Genomic DNA, 20,347 nt, shown 5'->3' with positions numbered 1-20,347 from the left:
ATCAAGGCTGTCGGATGATCCTCTCTTTCACGGGACCTCTTCTTGCCAGCCAAATATACACGATTCTGGCAGATGAATGTGCAGCTATGTGTGTGTGAAGGCAAGTTAGGTCGATGAAATGCTCCTGGAAAAGTGAGTGGTATTTCTCACAAGTAACTTGGTTGCCATAAAGTAATCTACGAGAACAGTTAGCGCCATATGAAGTTAATATTTGCATATTTTTTTCAAAATTGTCTCCGGAGGCTCCATTCACAGCTCATGTATTGCGAAATATCTTTCGAACAACTTCTAAATGTGGATATTCTTTTTCTATTTAACCTTACAGGAGCACTGTCTATGCACAAGCACCGCGCAGGGTCCTGTTTCAATTTCAGTCGAATGAAACTGCAGCGTTTGCCAATACAACTTCCATAATGACAGAAAAATAACGCAGCGCGAAACACTGAAGTGTAATAGAAAAGACAGAGTTCGAATTACCGAGCAGTTACTGTTACTACGTGAAGTGTAAATTCCGAGCACTAGTTGAACGCTTTAGATTATATAGACGTCCAGTCAAAAATATTGATAATCACAGAAAATTAATTGAGCTCCCTTCCAATTTTCCAGGTGCCCTAGTTGAAAATATTGTGCCTCACTTTTAGTACCAACTATTCATTTCACAATGTTCAGTACTTCACTGCTCTGACGCCATTCTCCGTGCTTCCCAAACTGTGAAAGTAGTGTCATCTCTTTAAATATCGTACACTAGGTTATCTGTAACTTTAACATTGCAATTTTTCGTTGTCCCTACAAACGTTTCCCCTGTATTCGTATTTTCCGGGAAAGTCAACTACTTGTAGACGCATTTTCGATTAAGTTGTCCTTTACTCCGGTATAGGGTTCAGTAAACTTCTATGTGCGTATATTCTTTCTATTATCTGTTCTGAATATACCTTAACAGTTTACATAACAATCAACTTCATTCTGTAACAGTTAATCTCAAACAACAGACCTGTTTCTTTTGCTACAGTTTTTATTTCACTTCATATTACAACGTACATCAACCGTGGAGGTTCACAGGTGTGTTCCGCAATTTTATGTCGATGTTAGAATTCAGTAGATGTATAGCTCTTCTCCTCGGCCAATCGTTTTCCGATATCTTCTTGCGTCTGCCACCTTGCTTTATAATTTAGTGTGAATAAGTTACATAAAACTGCAACCAGTTACTTTTTTGAGTAATTATGTTTTATTCCATGAACCGGTTTTTCGATCCTTTTCAGGTTCATCTTCAGAGGGTTTCTGGAAGTTACATCATTATTTATAGCATAATTCTGGGTGCTGGCTCTGTGACAAGAAAATAGAAGGCGCTTCTTCTTGTGACAGAGCCATCACCCAGGAGTATGCTAGAAATAATGATGTGACTTCTAGAAACCATCTGAAGATGAACGTGAAAAAGTTCGATAACCGGTTCATGGAATAAAAAATAGTTATTCGAAAAAAGTGATGGTTGCAGTTTTATGTAACTTATTTACATTCCGTTAAGTAACTCGTTCTAAAATATCCGTAATGGGTAAGCATAAAGTTATAATTTAGTTCCTCAATTTTGGTGTTAAGAAAGTCGTTGAACGTCTCTCTGACACTTTTAATTACTTTTTTGTTACATATCTTTTAACCTAACTTATGCGATATATTACGTTAAACGCTTAACAGAAAAAAAATCCAGTGGAAAACACAGGCAGAGGGCTTATTTCTTAACGCACGAACGCGCGTTCATATACGACACTGACAGGAAAAAAGTATTCCATGGCATCTAAGTTAAACGAAAATATCCGTAAGTTAATGCCGTAAAATATAAAAATACCATTTTTCAGAAGTGAATAGTGAACAGTCTGCTTTCTTCACGATTTTATCGTTGCCACGGTCGTCTACAAACATCCTTTCATGTAGTTTACTCGTTCAGCCTTGGAAAAAATGAATCGGTCTATGTGAGATCTTTTATGTACGATGGATGCACCAAAACATCAATCAAACTGCAACAATTCGTACATAGCACTTGGGAACTGCAGCCCAACGTTGTGCGACGTATTTCTACATTGTTCTATTTGTTTTATTACCTGGACGTAGTTACTCAAACATTTTCCAGTAGACATAGATTTTGACAATTTGCCCTCCAAGAACACGTCGACGACAAATAGTAATTTTCTGCCATAACAATTAGTTACCATGAAAATAGAATTTTTTTATATTTTTATTTTTTTTGCTAGTGTGGAATGCGAGTTTTCGTCCTATTGATTATCGTTTATGTTGCGGCCTATGATTGCAACTACTAAAGTTTAATTTCCTGCCACTGCACGAACGTCAACCCTGAACGAATCTCAAATCGAATCGCCAATTTTCAGCAAATTTCACGAACACATCAGTGAAGTACTTCAGGTATTGTATCACACCGTGCGTACTCCTGAAGAAAAATCATAGCAGCCAACTGTTGAAAAGTTTTTTTTTTGTGAATACTTCTACATGGACAAGGTACAAATGGCAAAACATGGTATACCGATGTGGTTGGTATCATGAAATTAATTTTGTCTGTCATTTCGGTGCATGTTGTTCAGTAATATGTGTCATTGTCATCAAGACAGTCTTCTTCTTTTTTTTTTTTTTCTTTTTCTTCGGATGAACCAACTAACGACCATTAGCCAATCAGGACACATGCTGACGTAACACGAAAGCGTACATTGCCCAGCACAGTTTACATATTGTCGGTGTAATCTATATTAGAATGTGACTACAGTGACAAATTCATGGTTTTATTATCTAACGTCAGTGATAATACAGGCGCGCAATATGAAGAGTATCTAGGAGACTACCAGTGTCCTTTCAGAACGAATAGTTCCAATACAGATAAAATTTTACTATCAGATAGATCCTTGAAAAATGTTACAACAACAGATGTCCCCCAGCTCTTAATTGATTTCAAACAAGCTTGTGATGGTATCAGACAGGATCAACTCTGGAAGGCAATGCAAGAGGCAGGAGTATCCAGGGAACTGATAAGATTGGTTCAAATGACTGTCAGAGCAACAGTGTGCTAAATAAAGGTTCAGGGCGCTATATTAAAGGCATTTGAAGTTATACAAGAATTGTGGCAAGGTGATGTGCGCTCCACTATTCTGTTTAATGTCTCCTGGAGAGGGTAATGCGAAATACACAGAGCGGCATGGTCTTCCATATGCATATGATACTGGTTTGTTATCCAGGAGGAAACAGGACCTGGAAGAAAGGCTTGAAAAATTACAAAGACATGTAGCGGAGACGGGGCTGACAATGTCAAAGAACAAGTATAAGTTAACATCTAAGAGAGCGTATTGTGAAGGAGAAAGAATATGAACGCTGTGAGAGCTTTAAATATCTTGGGTCACTGGTAACTGAGAATAATATGAGGGAAAAATACATGCAAGGATTGCAGCGGATAACATGAGTTACTTTGCACTGATTAAAGTATTTAAAGCAAGAAGATGTATTAGGAATCTGAAGTTGACTGTGTATCGTACAGTAGTGAGACCTGTTCGGAGACTTGGACAATTACGCAAAATGATGAGTTGTTGCAGGGACAGGAAAGAAAGATGATATGGGGTTCTGGCGATCAGAAATAACAATGAGATCAGAGAGTTGTATAACAAACCAGATATCGTGACAGAAATAAAGAATAATAGATTGCGTTGGTTGCGACATATAAAAAGAATGATGGAGACCGGCACAGTCAAAGTTCTCAAATTGAAAACAAAGTGTACGCCGTATAAGCTGCAGACCAAGGCCCTGAAGGCTACACAACTTGGAGAAGGACTTGAGAAGAATGGGAGATATATGGTGGAGAACCAAGACAGCCAGCAGAGAAGAGTGGGCGGAGATTGTCCAGGAGGCCAAGGCCTTAACACGGGCTTCAGCGCCAAGGAGTAAGTAAGTAAGTAATGATGATATATTCGCGCGTTATGATGCTGTAAATACTTTTAAGAACATGGTGAGTCAGTCGACCGAAAGTGGTTGTTTACCTAAAGATAACGTCAGCAGCTCAAGGCAGTAATTATCTCACTTTTGAAATAACTACAAACTGTGGGGCACCACCATCTGAAAATTTCTCTTATTTATTTCGTCATCTTTTATATATTTTTTCCTAAATCCTTCTTTACTTCGTGGATCGAGCTAGTTGTTGAGTTCTAATCCCACAAATATTTCAAGATCTGTTTGGGCCGGCCGGAGTGGCCTTGCGGTTCTAGGCGCTACAGTCTGGAACCGCGTGACCGCTACGGTCTCAGGTTCGAACCCTGCCTCGGGCATGGATGTGTGTGATGTCCTTAGGTTAGTTAGGTTTAAGTAGTTCTAAGTTCTAGGGGACTGATGACCACAGCAGTTAAGTCCCATAGTGCTCAGAGCCATTTGATCTGTTTGGTTAACATACACGGACAGCTTGTCATCTGCAAACGACGCGGTTTGCAGATGACAAGCTATCAGTGCAGGACAGCATACACTAGACCCTGCAAAACCATATAAGTTAAAATCACGGTGAGAAGCAAAGCGAACAAAAACTTTCTTTAGGCCTCACTTTGTTTAATCAGTTATATCGAAAAATACTTCCACTTTTTACACCTTTCAATAAACAGAAACCCACTGATGACGGGACAGAGGCGCTGAAACATGTTTTGGTAAAAAGAAAAAAAAGTTTGCAAAAAGGCGAAACCGATATCCAATCATTTAACTGCAAATGCGGAAAGGAAGGACAAGAGCAGCAGATCAGAAAGATAATTATGCATCTAATGATATTTCTTATTTATTTTCTCTTCCACAGAGATCAGTAAGTGTCAATCAAATTGGGAACGTGATGAGCTAAAATGTCCATCTGATACGCTTGAAGAGAGACGAGATTATTGGACGTGCAGTTGTAGTAAAATAGTAGCTACGATTCGAAACGTGTGACAGTTTTTGGCCATAACGCTCAGTTAAGGAGTATATATCACAAACGATACTCTCTTCCTTCATAAAAATAAGAGAATATCTCAGTATAACGATCTTCTAAAATTAATGTTATTGTTATTATTAATGCGATAAACAGAACTTTTTATTTGCTCATCCCAGTTACAACTCCAATAGTACAAATATTAGTAGTATAGAGTCCAAATTAAATCATCATAATAATAATCCTGAAAGCATTCTTCACTTAACGTTACCACTGTTATCCCAGATTAAATTAATTTTTAAATTCTCTTCGCGCGCTGTTTAAATTTACGTGCCTGTATTTTCCTCTCTGCACAACAGCGCTGCATGTTTAGTCTCCATTTTTCAAAAACTTATCCAAAAACTTATCCAAAATAGTGTATTCCTCTTTCTGTCTTACAAGAACAGCGATAATAAACAATAAGCTACATACCAGTTCTTGCAAATTATTTCTTTCCGTACTAGCGCCGCCGCCGCCGCCGCCGCCGTTGTTCAAAAAACAAAACTACTACAAAAAATCTTTATAATACAATCTCCACTAACGAGAACTGTTGTTGCTATGGATTTAGTTTTGAATCTAGGCACGGATCTATTATCTAATATGATCTTATGCTATCTATAATGAAGAGGAGAAATAAAATCTGGCTCTATGAAAGAAGGGATCGTATTTACTGCTTTGCTACCCGTTAGAACTAGTCGTACGTTGATATTATCGATCGTATTAAAACTGTCCCCAGCATTCGGGACAGGAACTAAACCTACAGTGAAACGAGGACGGGGCGGACGCGTTTCTTAATATAGTCAAATGATATTTTTGATGGAATCAGCAGTGATTAGAAAACATCTACCGACTGTATTGTAATCTTTTGATGGCTAAAAGCTGTCAGTTAACGCTTACCCCAAAGTAAAAAACTAATTTTACCGGCATGATAAATTTTGTAATTTTGATTTACAGTAAGTCATCGTGCTTCTATTGGCTTATGTTTAGACCGCGGCGCATGGTATTGCTAATATTCATGTTCTGCAATAAATAATTACACCAATATTTGGTTTTACGTATTAGTGAACTGTTAGTTGTTCTCATACTCGCAGAGAAGCCTAAACAAAATTAGGCCGACTGGTAGAGACTTCTAACACTGAATTCTCGTTTATAAACAAAAATTTCGATACGCTGTCTTTTACGTAAAACAGAAACGCGGACAAATAAATGAAGATGTTTATCCTCTTTCTTGTGAACAAAATCTGAGTGCTCTGTTCACCGTCGCACGAGCGTTTCATATTTTAGTGAGTAATAAGACTGCAAATTTGAATTATTTTATAATGAGCTGGCTCAGGCAGTAATACACTTATTTACTACGTAATTTAGACGAAATTAATTCTTGAAAACCGATTAATAAATTTACGGCAGCGCAAAATGCCAGCGTCCTGTTCGCAACCAAAGATACGATGGACTTATAAATTTTGACAAATGCTAAAGCACATGATGAGAATAATTTTTTTTCATAATGTAACTGCCATTAGTATACCACTAACTAAAGTGATACAATTCTATATGTGCACTGCATTTTTGCTGTTTAGCTGTGTTGCACCTGGGAGTGATAAAATCCGAAATTGCAGTAGCAGATATTAAAAAAGTCGTTGGCGACCATTGTCTTTTATAAAGTTGTATTGTTCTGGTCCCCAATCAAGAATATTTTTAAAAAATGATTAGTTTAAACTTACATTTTAGGATTATATTCAGTCCCTGACAAATAAAGACAATAAATTGTGAATTATTTTTCAGTTTGTGTCATCACAAAAACTGTACGTTTAAAGCCATCGCGCCCATATCTTCAAACAGCCAACCACGTGTTTTCATGATTATACACACAAAAAGTTCAGTGATTTAAGATTTTTAGTCTAGTTGTACCCTATCTGTCACACATTTTACATTATAGTAATACGGTGAAAGGCTATATTTCTTTAAACTGATATTACGGTGAAAATTAATTTAGAATATTAGTGGTAGATAACTCTTTTTGATAGGTCATTTTATAATTTAAAGATTTACAATGTGAAATACTACTAGAAAACTCTGTGTCCGTGTGGAAATTAGATAGCACTCGTTTATGCACCCGAGGTGAGACGATCGCAACCAAGTTTCACTTTTTAATAGTTTGTGATGGTATATTGTTTGGCAGAGTTTTTACACACCTATATAAAAGTACAATAATAAACAGACCAGAGAGAAGTTGTTCATATTCATGAATTTTGGGAAACATGTAATGTAACATCATTTTTCTTTATGATAATGAGCTATGCACCTTGCCAAGGTGGGGTGGCTTGCGTGTCTTAACGGTACACATAGTCGTACCATAGCTGCAATGACAACAGAGGGGTATGTGTGGAGAAAACAAACACGTGGTTCCTAAAGGTGTGCAGTAGCCTTTTCAAAAGTTGCAGGAGCAACAGGCTGGGTGGCTGACAGTAACATTAACCAATATGGCCTTGACGAGCTGATACTGCGAACGTGTGGAAGCACGGGGAAAGTACAATCATTATTTTTTCTCCGAGGGCATTCAGCTCTACTGTATCATTAAATACCCATTGCATCGTCTTGCGTAAAATATTCCGGGGGTAAAATAGTCCCCCTACCGAATCTCTGGGCGCGGACAACTCAGGAGGATGTCATCTAGATCCCTTTATCTGGTAGGCAAGTTAGAGAATATGAACAGAAAATGGATAGATTATAGCTATAAGTGCGATGGCAGGAAGAACAGAACTTCTGGTCACCCACAAAACCATATAGCGGTATTCAGGGCTGGTCTAATTGTGAATAAGAAAATAAGAATGGGGATAAAGTATTATGCACCGCTTAATGAGAGCAGTATCGCGGCCGAGATGACAAGGAGACAACAACTGCCACAGTAGCAAAAGTTCGTATTCCGACTAGCCCCGCAGATGAAGAAAAAATGGGATATATGTATGACGAGGTTAAAGAAATTCTTCAGATAACTAAAAGAGAGAGAAATTTGTGATGAGCGATTGTAATTCGGTAGTAAGAAGAAGAGGAGGAAAAGGAAAACTAATAGGAGATTTATGGATTGCAGTAAAATCAATGAAAGATGAACCCCCTGGTAGAATTTTGTACAGAGCATAATTCAGTCATGGTTAACACTTGGTTTAAGAATCAGAAAAGAAGTTGTATAGATAGAAGATACCTGAAGACACAAAAGTTTCAGAATGATTATACAGTATATGGAAATGAAGTCCCATGCTTCTTTACAGAGCGTAGAGGAACGATGCGGGAGACCCGCACCGCCTTACTAGGCAAGGTCCTAGTGGAGGTGGTTTACCATTGCCTTCCTCCGACCATAATGCGGATGAATGATGCTGATGAAGATGACACAACACCCAGTCATCTCGAGGCAGGGAAAATCCCTGATCCCGTCGGGAATCGAACCCTGGACCCCGTGCTCGGGAAGCAAGAACGCTACCGCGAGACCACGAGCAGCAGACATACAGTATAATGTTAAGACAAAGATTTTGGAACCATATTTTAAACTTCAAGACATTTCCAGGGGCATACGTTGACTCTGATCGCAATTTATTGATTGTGAACTGTAGATTAAAACTGAAAAAAGTACGAAATTTAGGAAATGGGACCTGGATAAGTTGAAAGAACCAGAGGTTGATGAATTTCAGAGGGAGCATTAGGCAAAAATTTGATTGAAACGGAGGATAGGAATATCGTACAAGACGAATGGGTAGCTTTGAGAGATTGAAATAATAAAGGTAGCAAAGCATTAATTACACAATGTGTACTTAAAATCCTTGGATTTCACCAGAGATATTCAATTTAATTTGTGAAAGGAGAAAATGTAAAAAATGCAGCAAATGGAACAGTTGAAAGAGAATATAAACGATTAAAAAACGTGATGGGTAGAACGTGCAAATTGACTAGAGGACAAATGGAAGTTTTATACGCATGTATAACTTGAATTAAGATAGCTACAGCCTACAGAAAAATTAAATATTCATTGAAGAAAAAAAAAGAAAAGTAGCTGTTTGAACATCAAGGGCTCAGATGGAAAATCAGTGGTTAGCACACTAGGAATATGTAGAGGAGCTATGCAAGAACCCCCCATGAACCATGGACCTTGCCGTTGGTGGGGAGGCTTGCGTGCCTCAGCGATACAGATGGCGTACCTTAGGTGCAACCACAACGGAGGGGTATCTGTTGAGAGGCCAGACAAACATGTGGTTCCTGAAGAGGGGCAGCAGCCTTTTCAGTAGTTGCAGGGGCAACAGTCTGGATGATTGACTGATCTGGCCTTGTAACATTAACCAAAACGGCCTTGCTGTGCTGGTACTGCGAACGGCTGAAAGCAAGGGGAAACTACAGCCGTAATTTTTCCCGAGGACATGCAGCTCTACTGTATGATTAAATGATGATGGCGTCCTCTTGGGTAAAATATTCCGGAGGTAAAATAGTCCCCCATTCGGATCTCCGGGCGGGGACTACTCAGGAGGCCGTCGTTATCAGGAGAAAGAAAACTGGCGTTCTACGGATCGGAGCGTGGAATGTCAGATCCCTTAATCGGGCAGGTAGGTTAGAAAATTTAAAAAGGGAAATGGATAGGTTAAAGTTAGATATAGCAGGAATTAGTGAAGTTCGGTGGCAGGAGGAACAAGACTTTTGGTCAGGTGATTACAGGGTTATAAATACAAAATCAAATAGGGGTAATGCAGGAGTAGGTTTAATAATGAATAAAAAAATAGGATGCGGGTTAGCTACTACAAACAGCATAGTGAACGCATTATTGTGGCCAAGATAGACACAAAGCCCATGCCTACTACAGTAGTACAAGTTTATATGCCAACTACCTCTGCAGATGAAGAAATAGATGAAATGTATGACGAGATAAAAGAAATTATTCAGGTAGTGAAGGGAGACGAAAATTTAATAGTCATGGGTGACTGGAATTCGTCAGTAGGAAAAGGGAGAGAAGGAAACATAGTAGGTGAATATGGATTGGGGGGAAGGAATGAAAGAGGAAGCCGCCTTGTAGAATTTTGCACAGAGCATAACTTAATCATAGCGAACACTTGGTTCAAGAATCATAAAAGAAGGTTGTATACCTGGAAGAATCCTGGAGATACTAAAAGGTATCAGATAGATTATATAATGGTAAGACAGAGATTTAGGAACCAGGTTTTAAATTGTAAGTCATTTCCTGGGGCAGATGTGGATTCTGACCACAATCTATTGGTTATGAACTGCAGATTGAAACAGAAGAAACTGCAAAAAGGTGGGAATTTAAGGAGATGGGACCTGGATAAACTGAAAGAACCAGAGGTTGTACAGAGTTTCAGGGAGAGCATCAGGGAACAATTGACAGGAATGGGGGAAAGAAATACAGTAGAAGAAGAATGGGTAGCTTTGAGGGATGAAGTAGTGAAGGCAGCAGAGGATCAAGTAGGTAAAAAGACGAGGGCTAATAGAAATCCTTGGGTAACAGAACAAATATTGAATTTAATTGATGAAAGGAGAAAATATAAAAATGCAGTAAATGAAGCAGGAAAAAAGGAATACAAACGTCTCAAAAATGATATAGACAGGAAGTGCAAAATGGCTAAGCAGGGATGGCTAGAGGACAAATGTAAGGATGTAGAGGCTTGTCTCACTAGGGGTAAGATAGATACTGCCTACAGGAAAATTAAAGAGACCTTTGGAGAGAAGAGAACCACTTGTATGGATATCAAGAGCTCAGATGGCAACCCAGTTCTAAGCAAAGAAGGGAAGGCAGAAAGGTGGAAGGAGTATGTAGAGGGTTTATACAAGGGCGATTTACTTGAGGACAATATTATGGAAATGGAAGAGGATGTAGATGAAGACGAAATGGGAGATAAGATACTGCGTGAAGAGTTTGACAGAGCACTGAAAGACCTGAGTCAGTAGGAAAAGGGAGAGAAGGAAACATAGTAGGTGAATATGGATTGGGGGGAAGGAATGAAAGAGGAAGACAACATTCCATTTGAACTACTGATGGCCTCGGGAGAGCCAGTCATGACAAAACTCTACCATCTGGTGAGCACGATGTATGAGACAGGCGAAATACCCTCAGACTTCAAGAAGAATATAATAATTCCAATCCCAAACAAAGCAGGTGTTGACGGATGTGAAAATTACCGAACTATCAGTTTAATAAGTCACAGCTGCAAAATACTAACGCGAATTCTTTACAGACGAATGGAAAAATTGGTAGAAGCCGACCTCGGGGAAGATCAGTTGTGATTCCGTAGAAATGTTGGAACACGTGAGGCAATACTGACCTTACGACTTATCTTGGAAGAAAGATTAAGAAAAGGCAAACCTACGTTTCTAGCATTTGTAGACTTAGAGAAAGCTTTTGACAATGTTAACTGGAATACTCTCTCTAAAATTCTGAAGGTGGCAGGGGTAAAATACAGGGAGCGAAAGGCTATTTACAGTTTGTACAGAAACCAGATGGCAGTTATAAGAGTCGAGGGGCATGAAAGAGAAGCAGTGGTTGGGAAAGGAGTAAGACAGGGTTGTAGCCTCTCCCCTATGTTATTCAATCTGTATATTGAGCACGCAGTAAAGGAAACAAAAGAAAAATTCGGAGTAGGTATTAAAATTCATGGAGAAGAAGTAAAAACTTTGAGGGTCGCCGATGACATTGTAATTCTGTCAGAGACAGCAAAGGACTTGGAAGAGCAGTTGAACGGAATGGACAGTGTCTTGAAAGGAGGATATAAGATGAACATCAACAAAAGCAAAACGAGGATAATGGAATGTAGTCAAATTAAGTCGGGTGATGCTGAGGGAATTAGATTAGGAAATGAGACACTTAAAGTAGTAAAGGAGTTTTGCCATTTAGGGAGTAAAATAACCGATGATGGTCGAAGTAGAGAGGATATAAAAGGTAGACTGGCAATGGCAAGGAAAGCGTTTCTCAAGAAGAGGAATTTGTTAACATCGAGTATAGATTTAAGTGTCAGGAAGTCATTTCTGAAAGTATTTGTATGGAGTGTAGCCATGTATGGAAGTGAAACATGGACGGTAACTAGTTTGGACAAGAAGAGAATAGAAGCTTTCGAAATGTGGTGCTACAGAGGAATGCTGAAGATAAGGTGGGTAGATCACGTAACTAATGAGGAGGTATTGAATAGGATTGGGGAGAAGAGAAGTTTGTGGCACAACTTGACTAGAAGAAGGGATCGGTTGGTAGGACATGTTTTGAGGCATCAAGGGATCACAAATTTAGCATTGGAGGGCAGTGTGGAGGGTAAAAATCGTAGAGGGAGACCAAGAGATGAATACACTAAGCAGATTCAGAAGGATGTAGGTTGCAGTAGATACTGGGAGATGAAGAAGCGTGCACAGGATAGAGTAGCATGGAGAGCTGCATCAAACCAGTCTCAGGACTGAAGACCACAACAACAACAACAACACTATGCAAGAAAAATAACTTCAAGGCAATGTTATAGAAAAGGAAGAGGAAATAGATGGTGAGACGCGAGATAATATACTGCGAGGAGAATTTGACGTAGTGCTGAAAGATCTAAGCCAAACAAGACCACTGGAGTAGATGATATTACTTGAGAATTATTGAGATCCTTCGGAAACTCTCACCGGCTGTGCTAGATATCTGATACGAGGGAAACACCCTCAGATTTCAAGAAGAATGTAATAATTCTAATTCCAGGGAAAGCAGTGCTAATTGGTGTGACTATTACTGAGATCATGGTTGCAAGTTACTGACACGAATTATTTACAGAAAAATGGAAAAACAGGTAGAAGTAGTAAACCTCGGTGGAGATAAGTTTGGTTTCCGGAGATATGTATTAACACATGAAGCCATACTGACCGTACGATTAGTCTACGAAGATACGTAGGAACTTCGGAAAGTAAGTTACACATGGCATTCAACGCTACGACCATACCACAAGAAGAGTGGCTCATTGTCGGTAGGGGGTTTCCCGTAGACGCAGGTCTAATACTGCGCAGAGGAATGGTGCATCACATGGAGTGAAATGGCGCCGCATCTACAAACGTACTGTCAAGTTGAAAGTACGCGCAACAGTGAGATCCTTGTGGACAAAATGTGTAAACTGCGCACAGATTCACCGTGAAATTCTGACAGTATATGCACCAAATGCGATGTGTCAAACTGTAGTGAAATGGCACCGACATTTTGACCAGGGCTGTACAGACATTGATGATGCTGATCGGGAAGTCCAGATGTTGCACCATGTAATGTCCATCATTTCGGTATGCCGAAGTAACATCTGGGGAAAAAGAATTTTCCAGGGGTGAGAACATTCAAACAACAGTTCTCAAATGGCTCCATGGTCAAGGAGCGGATTGTGTCGCTGATGAAGTGAATCACTGGTACAGTATTCCGACCATTTTTTGCAAAGTTTTAGTGACTATGTTGAACAATAGTGAGTGTTACGTATCTGTTTCACTTTATCTGGAGTACAGTATTCAACAAATGTTTGCTGGGCTGTTGTAATAATGTATTACTGTTGAAAGTCCGCTCGTAGGTTAAAGAAAGGCAGAACTATGTTTATAGCATTTACAGACTTAGAGAAAGCCTTTCACAGTATTAATTAGAACGCACTCTTTGAAATACTGAAGATAGCAGGCATGAAATAAACGGAACGAAAAATGTTTGCGAAACATGGACAGAAACCAGATTACAGTTAAGAGTCGAAGGACAAGAAAGGGAAGTGATAGTTGAGTGCCGGCCGGAGTGGCTGAGCGGTTCTGGGCGCTAATCTGGAACCGCGCGACCGCTCCGGTCGCAGGTTCGAATCCTGCCTCGGGCATGGATGTGTGTGATGTCCTTAGGTTAGTTAGGTTTAAGTAGTTCTAAGTTCTAGGGGGCTCAGATCCATTTGAACCATTTGATAGTTGAGAAAGAAGTGAGACAGGGCTGTAGTTTACCACGGTGTTGTTTAATCCGTAGTCCGCTGAGAAAGCTATGGAGGAAACGGGAAACTAAGAAGAAATTTTGAAAGAGAAAGTTCATTCTGTCAGAGATGGCAAATGACTTGTAATAGCAGTGGGACGGAACGGATACTGTTTTGAAAAGAGGTTACAAGATGATGTTGTTGTGGTCTTCAGTTCTGAGACTGGTTTGATGCAGCTCTCGATGCTACTCTATCCTGTGCAAGCGTCTTCATCTCCCAGTATCTACTGCAGCCTACATCCTTCTGAATATGCTTAGTGTATTCATCTCTTGGTCTCCCTCTACGATTTTTACCCTCCACGCTACCCTCCAATACTAAATTGGTGATCCCTTGATGTCTCAGAACATGTCCTACCAACCGATCCCTTCTTCTAGTCAAGTTGTGCCACAAAATCCTCTTCTCCCCAATTCTATTCAATACCTCCTCATTAGTTATGTGATCTACCCATCTAATCTTCAGCATTCTTCTTAGAACCACATTTCGAAAGCTTCTATTCTCTTCTTGTCTAAACTATTTATCGTCCACCTTTCACTTCCAAACATGGCTACACTCCATACAAATACTTTCAGAAACGACTTCCTGACACTTAATTCTGTACTCGATGTTAACAAATTTCTCTTCTTCAGAAACGCTTTCCTTGCCATTCCCAATCTACATTTTATATCCTCTCTACTTCGACCATCATCAGTTATTTTGCTCCCCAAATAGCAAAACTCCTTTACTACTTTAAGTGTCTCATTTCCTAATCTAATTCCCTCAGCATCACCCGAGTTAATTCGACTAAACTCCATTATCCTCGTTTTGCTTTTGTTGATGTTCATCTTATACCCTCCTTTCAAGACACTGTCTATTCCGTTCAGCTGCTCTTCCAAGTTCTTTGCTGTCTCTGACAGAATTACAATGTCATCGGCGAACCTCAAAGTTTTTATTTCTTCTCCATGGATTTTAATACCTACTCCGAACTTTCCTTCTGTTTCCTTTACTGCTTGCTCAATATACAGATTGAATAACATCGGGGAGAGGCTACAACCCTGTCTCACTCCCTTCCCAACCACTGCTTCTCTTTCACACCCCTCGACTCTTATAACTGCCATCTGATTTCTGTACAAATAGCAAATAGCCTTTCGCTCCCTGTATTTTACCCCTGCCAACTTCAGAATTTGAAAGAGAGTATTCCAATCAACATTGTCAAAAGCTTTCTCTAAGTCTACAAATGCTAGAAACGTAGGTTTGCCTTTCCTTAATCTTTCTTCTAAGATAATTCGTAAGGTCAGTATTGCCTCACGTGTTCCAACATTTCTACGGAATCCAAACTGATCTTCCCCGAGGTTGGCTTCTATCAGTTTTTCTATTCGTCTGTAAAGAATTCGCATTAGTATTTTGCAGCTGTGACTTATTAAACTGATTGTTCGGTAATTTTCACATCTGTCAACACCTGCTTTCTTTGGGATTGGAATTATTATATTCTTCTTGAAGTCTGAGTGTATTTTGCCTGTCTCGTACAACTTGCTCACCAGATGGTAGAGTTTTGTCAGGACTGGTTCTCCCAAGGCTGTCAGTAGTTCTAATGGAATGTTGTCTACTCCAGGCCCCTTGTTTCGACTCAGGTCTTTCAGTGCTCTGTCAAACTCTTCACGCAGTATCGTATCTCCCATTTCATCTTCATCTACATCTACATCCTCTTCCATTTCCATAATATTGTCCTCAAGTGCATCGCCATTGTATAGACCCTCTATATACTCCTTCCACCTTTCTGCTTTCCCTTCTTTGCTTAGAACTGGGCTTCCATCTGAGCTCTTGATATTCATACAAGTGGTTCTCTTATCTCCAAAGGTCACTTTAATTTTCCTGTAGGCAGCATCTATCTTACCCCTAGTGAGATAAGCCTCTACATCCTTACATTTGTCCTCTAGCCATCCCTGCTTAGCCATTTTGCACTTCCTGTCGATATCATTTTTGAGACGTTTGTATTCCTTTTTGCCCGCTTCATTTACTGCATTTTTATATTTTCTCCTTTCATCAATTAGATTCAGTATTTATGTTACCCAAGGGTTTCTACTAGCCCTCGTCTTTTTATCTATTTGATCCTCTGCTGCCTTCACTATTTCATCCCTCAAAGCTACCCATTCTTCTTCTAATGTATTTCTTTCCCCCATTTTTCAATTGTTCCCTTATGCTCTCCCTGAAATTCTGTACAACCTGTGGTTTAGTCAGTTTATCCAGGTTCCATCACCTTAAATTCCCACCTTTTTGCAGTTTCTTCAGTTTTAATCTACGTTTCATAACCAATAGAGTGTGGTCAGAGTCCACATCTGCCCCTGGAAATGTCTTACAATTTAAAACCTGGTTCCTAAATCTCTGTCTTACCATTATATAATCTATCTGATACCTTTTAGTATCTCCAGGGTTCTTCCATGTATACAGTCTTCTTTCATGATTCTTGAACCAAGTGTTAGCTATGATTAAGTTATGCTCTGCACAAAATTCTAGCACGCGGCTTCCTCTTTCATTTCTTCTCCTCAATCCATATTCACCAACTATGTTTCCTTCTCTCTCTTTTCCTACTCTCGAATTCCAGTCACCCATGACTATTTTCGTCTCTCTTCACTACCTGAATAATTTCTTCTATCTCATCATACATTTCATCAATTTCTTCGTCATCTGCAGAGCTAGTTGGCATATAAACTTGTACTACTGTAGTAGGCGTGGGCTTCGTGTCTATCTTAGCCACAATAATTCGTTCACTATGCTGTTTGGAGTAGCTTACCCGTACTCCTATTTTTTATTCATCATTAAACCTACTTCTGCATTACCCCTATTTGATTTTGTATTTATAACCCTGTATTCGCCTGACCAAAAGTCTTGTTTTTCCTGCCACCGAACTTCACTAATTCGCACTATATCTAATTTTAACCTATCCATTTCCCTTTTTAAATTTTCTAACCTACCTGCCCGATTAAGGGATCTGACATTCCACGCTCCGATCCGTAGAACGCCAGTTTTCTTTCTCCTGATAACGACGTCGTCCTGAGTAGTCCCCGCCCGGAGATCCGAATGGGGGACTATTTTACCTCCGGAATATTTTACCCAAGAGGACGCCATCATCATTTAATCATACAGTAAAGCTGCATGCCCTCGGAAAAAATTACGGCTGTAGTTTCCCCTTGCTTTCAGCCGTTCGCAGTACCAGAACAGCAACGCCATTTTGGTTAGTGTTACAAGGCCAGATCAGTCAATCATCCAGACTGTTGCCCCTGCAACTACTGAAAAGGCTGCTGCCCCTCTTCAGGAACCACATGTTTGTCTGGCCTCTCAACAGATATCCCTCCGTTGTGGTTACACCTACGGTACAGCTATCTGTATCATTGATGCACGCAAGCCTCCCCACCAACGGCAAGGTCCATGGTTCATGGGGGCGGGGTTACAAGATAAGCATCAATAAAAGTAAAACAAAGGTAATTGAATGTAGTCGGCTCGACTCAGACGATGCTGAGAGAATTACATCAGAAAGAGACATCTAAAGTGAATTTTGGTATTTGAACAGGGAAGTAACTAGTGACGGCCGAAGTAGCGAGGATACAAAAGCATACTGACTGTAGCAAGAAAAGCATTTCGGATAAAGAGGAATTTGTTAGCATATAACATAAATTTAAATGTTAGGAAGTCTTTCATGAAGGTATTTGTCTAGCGGGTATCCATGTACGGAAATGATATGTCGAGGACAAGTAGTTAAAAGAAAAATGTGATGCTGCAGAAGAATGCTGAAGAGTAGATGTGCAGCTCGTGTTACTGAATCGAATTGGGAGTAAAGAAATGTACAGGATAACTTTACTAAAAGAATCAATTGGTGGACAGCATACATTCTGAGTCATCAATGAATGATCTTAATTTTATCTATTACTGTCAGTAGGTTACCTTTCATTACGAAAGTGAGTGCACTCAGCGACCGTGATATGATTTACAAATGATAGAGCACAGCCATGAGTCGTCTGTTTTTTGGCAAATAAAACCTGCAAAAATAAAAGACGACTGATTGCATGCTCTATCATTTGTATTACTGTCATTCTTGCTTCCGTGACTGTGTTACTCGCGTAAAATAAAGAAACGCCTTCAGTCACATCGCGATTTTTTATTTCGAGCCCTGGTGGCTCATCTTCAGGTGCTTGATGGGTCTACATCGTTTTTCAATTTCAGGTCCTGATGAGAGTACACAGGTGTATTACAAAGCGGCAGTTTGTGAATACCGTTTTTACAAAACTAAGACAACACCAAAAAATTACTTAATGTTTCCACTAGTGGTTACATGGTTTTAAGCACAGTATGAGTAGAGATCGATTTATATAGATATACACGCTTCGTCCTGAACGCATACGAGTCAGAATTACGTCATTCTGAACAGTTTAATGTAGTCTTTGATAATGGTTACCAACCTGTGTCTCTCCACTGCTGGCTTAACTATCACGGGTTTTGAATGGCTTTCCATATTCAGTGTTCATGTTCCACTACCATAAGACGAACCAGTTAACACACTGATTCATTCTAAACTGTCCCTTTCAGGCACACTGTAGGTTTACTTTCGAAAAATTTGTTTACAAAAAGCAGTCCAGTTCATTTTAACTCCTCTTTTTATTTCTTCTGCCATCCATCCATTTACGGGCTTAATCTGCCCTAAACACACACACACACCCAACAGTGTGTTTTTCTGTCGTTCACTGTTAAAGTGTACTATTTTCTTTTCGGTGTGTTGATTGTGCAGTATCTTTGCCTAATTATAATTGGTTACCAGGCCTGTCTTCAAACTTCCTCTGTTAAATTACACCATTGTTCGTTGAAGCGTCTGCACCTGTCTCGGAACCCTATAGGCAGTCTATGGCGCTCTTTAACCTCCTTTTCGTCAAATTATGACGGATTCGCCGGTTTCACGTATAGTGCATCTCGAGGGAAGGGTATCTTGACATTACATTGTCTGAGACTTTCGTTACAACTTTATTCATGAGACCCTTTTCCATATGAAGTAAATATTTATGATAGTTAAAATTTTTCTGCGTAGATTGCTTTCCGACAGGGAAGCATTAACTTTCTAAGTACCGTGCAGTCTTTTATGCCGTAATACCTGTATGCTGCCTAACTGGAATTTCGCCAGAGCCATTAATAGCTATTAGACGACAAGATCCCTTTGGAGGTGTCTAGAGAACAGAACTTCCAGCTGAACTGAGTCTCATCCCCCTCTTCGCTGTCGTTGCCGTCGCTGTCGAGCACTTCAGCGCTTCTGCCACTGTGTAGATTAGGTTGCTGCCGGTACTGAACGACCACCGTTATCCCTCACCCTTTCGAAGTAATTGCGTACCTCATCCCTAGACAAATTTGCGTGCATGGCCTTTCATAGCAGCTTATTTCCCAAATCTCCATTAGGCTACGCCACAAGAATGTATTTCAAGACAGCCGCCAAGATATTCTCTCTTACGGTTCGCAGAATATATGCAAAAATACGCAAACACACGAAGAAAATGTGTCGCGATACTGCACGAACACCGCGTAGTCGCTTAGGAGGTAACTCTCGGGCATTACCTTAGAGACTTCAACAAAACTGCACCTCGCGAATGGTTGTGGTAGACGCCTGAAAGAGCTGTCACAAAAAAGTAACACATTTTCTCTAGACGAATGGCATCAGCAAGCATGACAAATATTGAATGACATATTAAAGTCATTGGGAGGTGAATTATGTAGTTTGAGATGCTACAGAGAGGGGGTGGGGGTCGGGGTGCGGGTGTATAGTGGTGGGACATGTGTAAGGGTATAGAGAATAACTTTCATAGTACTACAGGTAAGACAGTGACTGGAATATATCCAACAAATACCGTACATTTCGGCGGAGAAGACGGCCTTCAGATAAGACAAGGTATAAAATTTCGTCAAAGATATAAGACGACCCCAAATGACCAAAGGCCTGGAAATTTAGTTTAGAACAATGATCACCTGGATAATAATGCACGCACTAATTCGGGTAATGAACTTCAGTGTTTATAAAAGCGTTGTAGTCTTGCGGGCTTACCGCTCTGTTTTACTAAAAAATTAGTACGATTGCACGCGTCATGAAGCCTAAGCCTCCTTGAGAATTGTTTGTGTTTTGCTTGTAGAAGCACGTGCCGAATAACAAACCCATATGCATAGCTAACAAGTGTTGTTGTAGTTACTTTATGTGTTGAAACAGTTTGTACTGGAAGTGTAATCGTCGTAAAATATGTAAAGTGTGTGCCTAATGATGGAACCAACAAAAACAAGGAAATACGAAGTAAGATAAAAGTTAAAGAATCGCTAAAGAATCGAACAGCTGTACTGCAGCAAGGGGTTTCGACATAACAGAGAAGATGGTAAGAGATTGACGACAGACTGAAAACGC

The 20,347-nt window shown here is 39.8% G+C and overlaps 1 protein-coding gene across 3 annotated transcripts in view; it reads left to right on the top strand.

Annotated features, from left to right (window-relative positions):
• LOC126174995 (uncharacterized) overlaps window positions 1–20,347 on the top strand; it is an 897,629-nt gene that overhangs the window by 460,238 nt on the left and 417,044 nt on the right. The gene's annotated exons all lie outside the window — the stretch shown is intronic.

Source organism: Schistocerca cancellata, chromosome 3 (assembly GCF_023864275.1).
Source record: "Schistocerca cancellata isolate TAMUIC-IGC-003103 chromosome 3, iqSchCanc2.1, whole genome shotgun sequence".
NCBI lineage: Eukaryota > Metazoa > Arthropoda > Insecta > Orthoptera > Acrididae > Schistocerca > Schistocerca cancellata.
The sequence above is the reverse complement of the archived record's forward strand: the minus strand, read 5'-3'. Positions and strand labels throughout refer to the sequence as shown.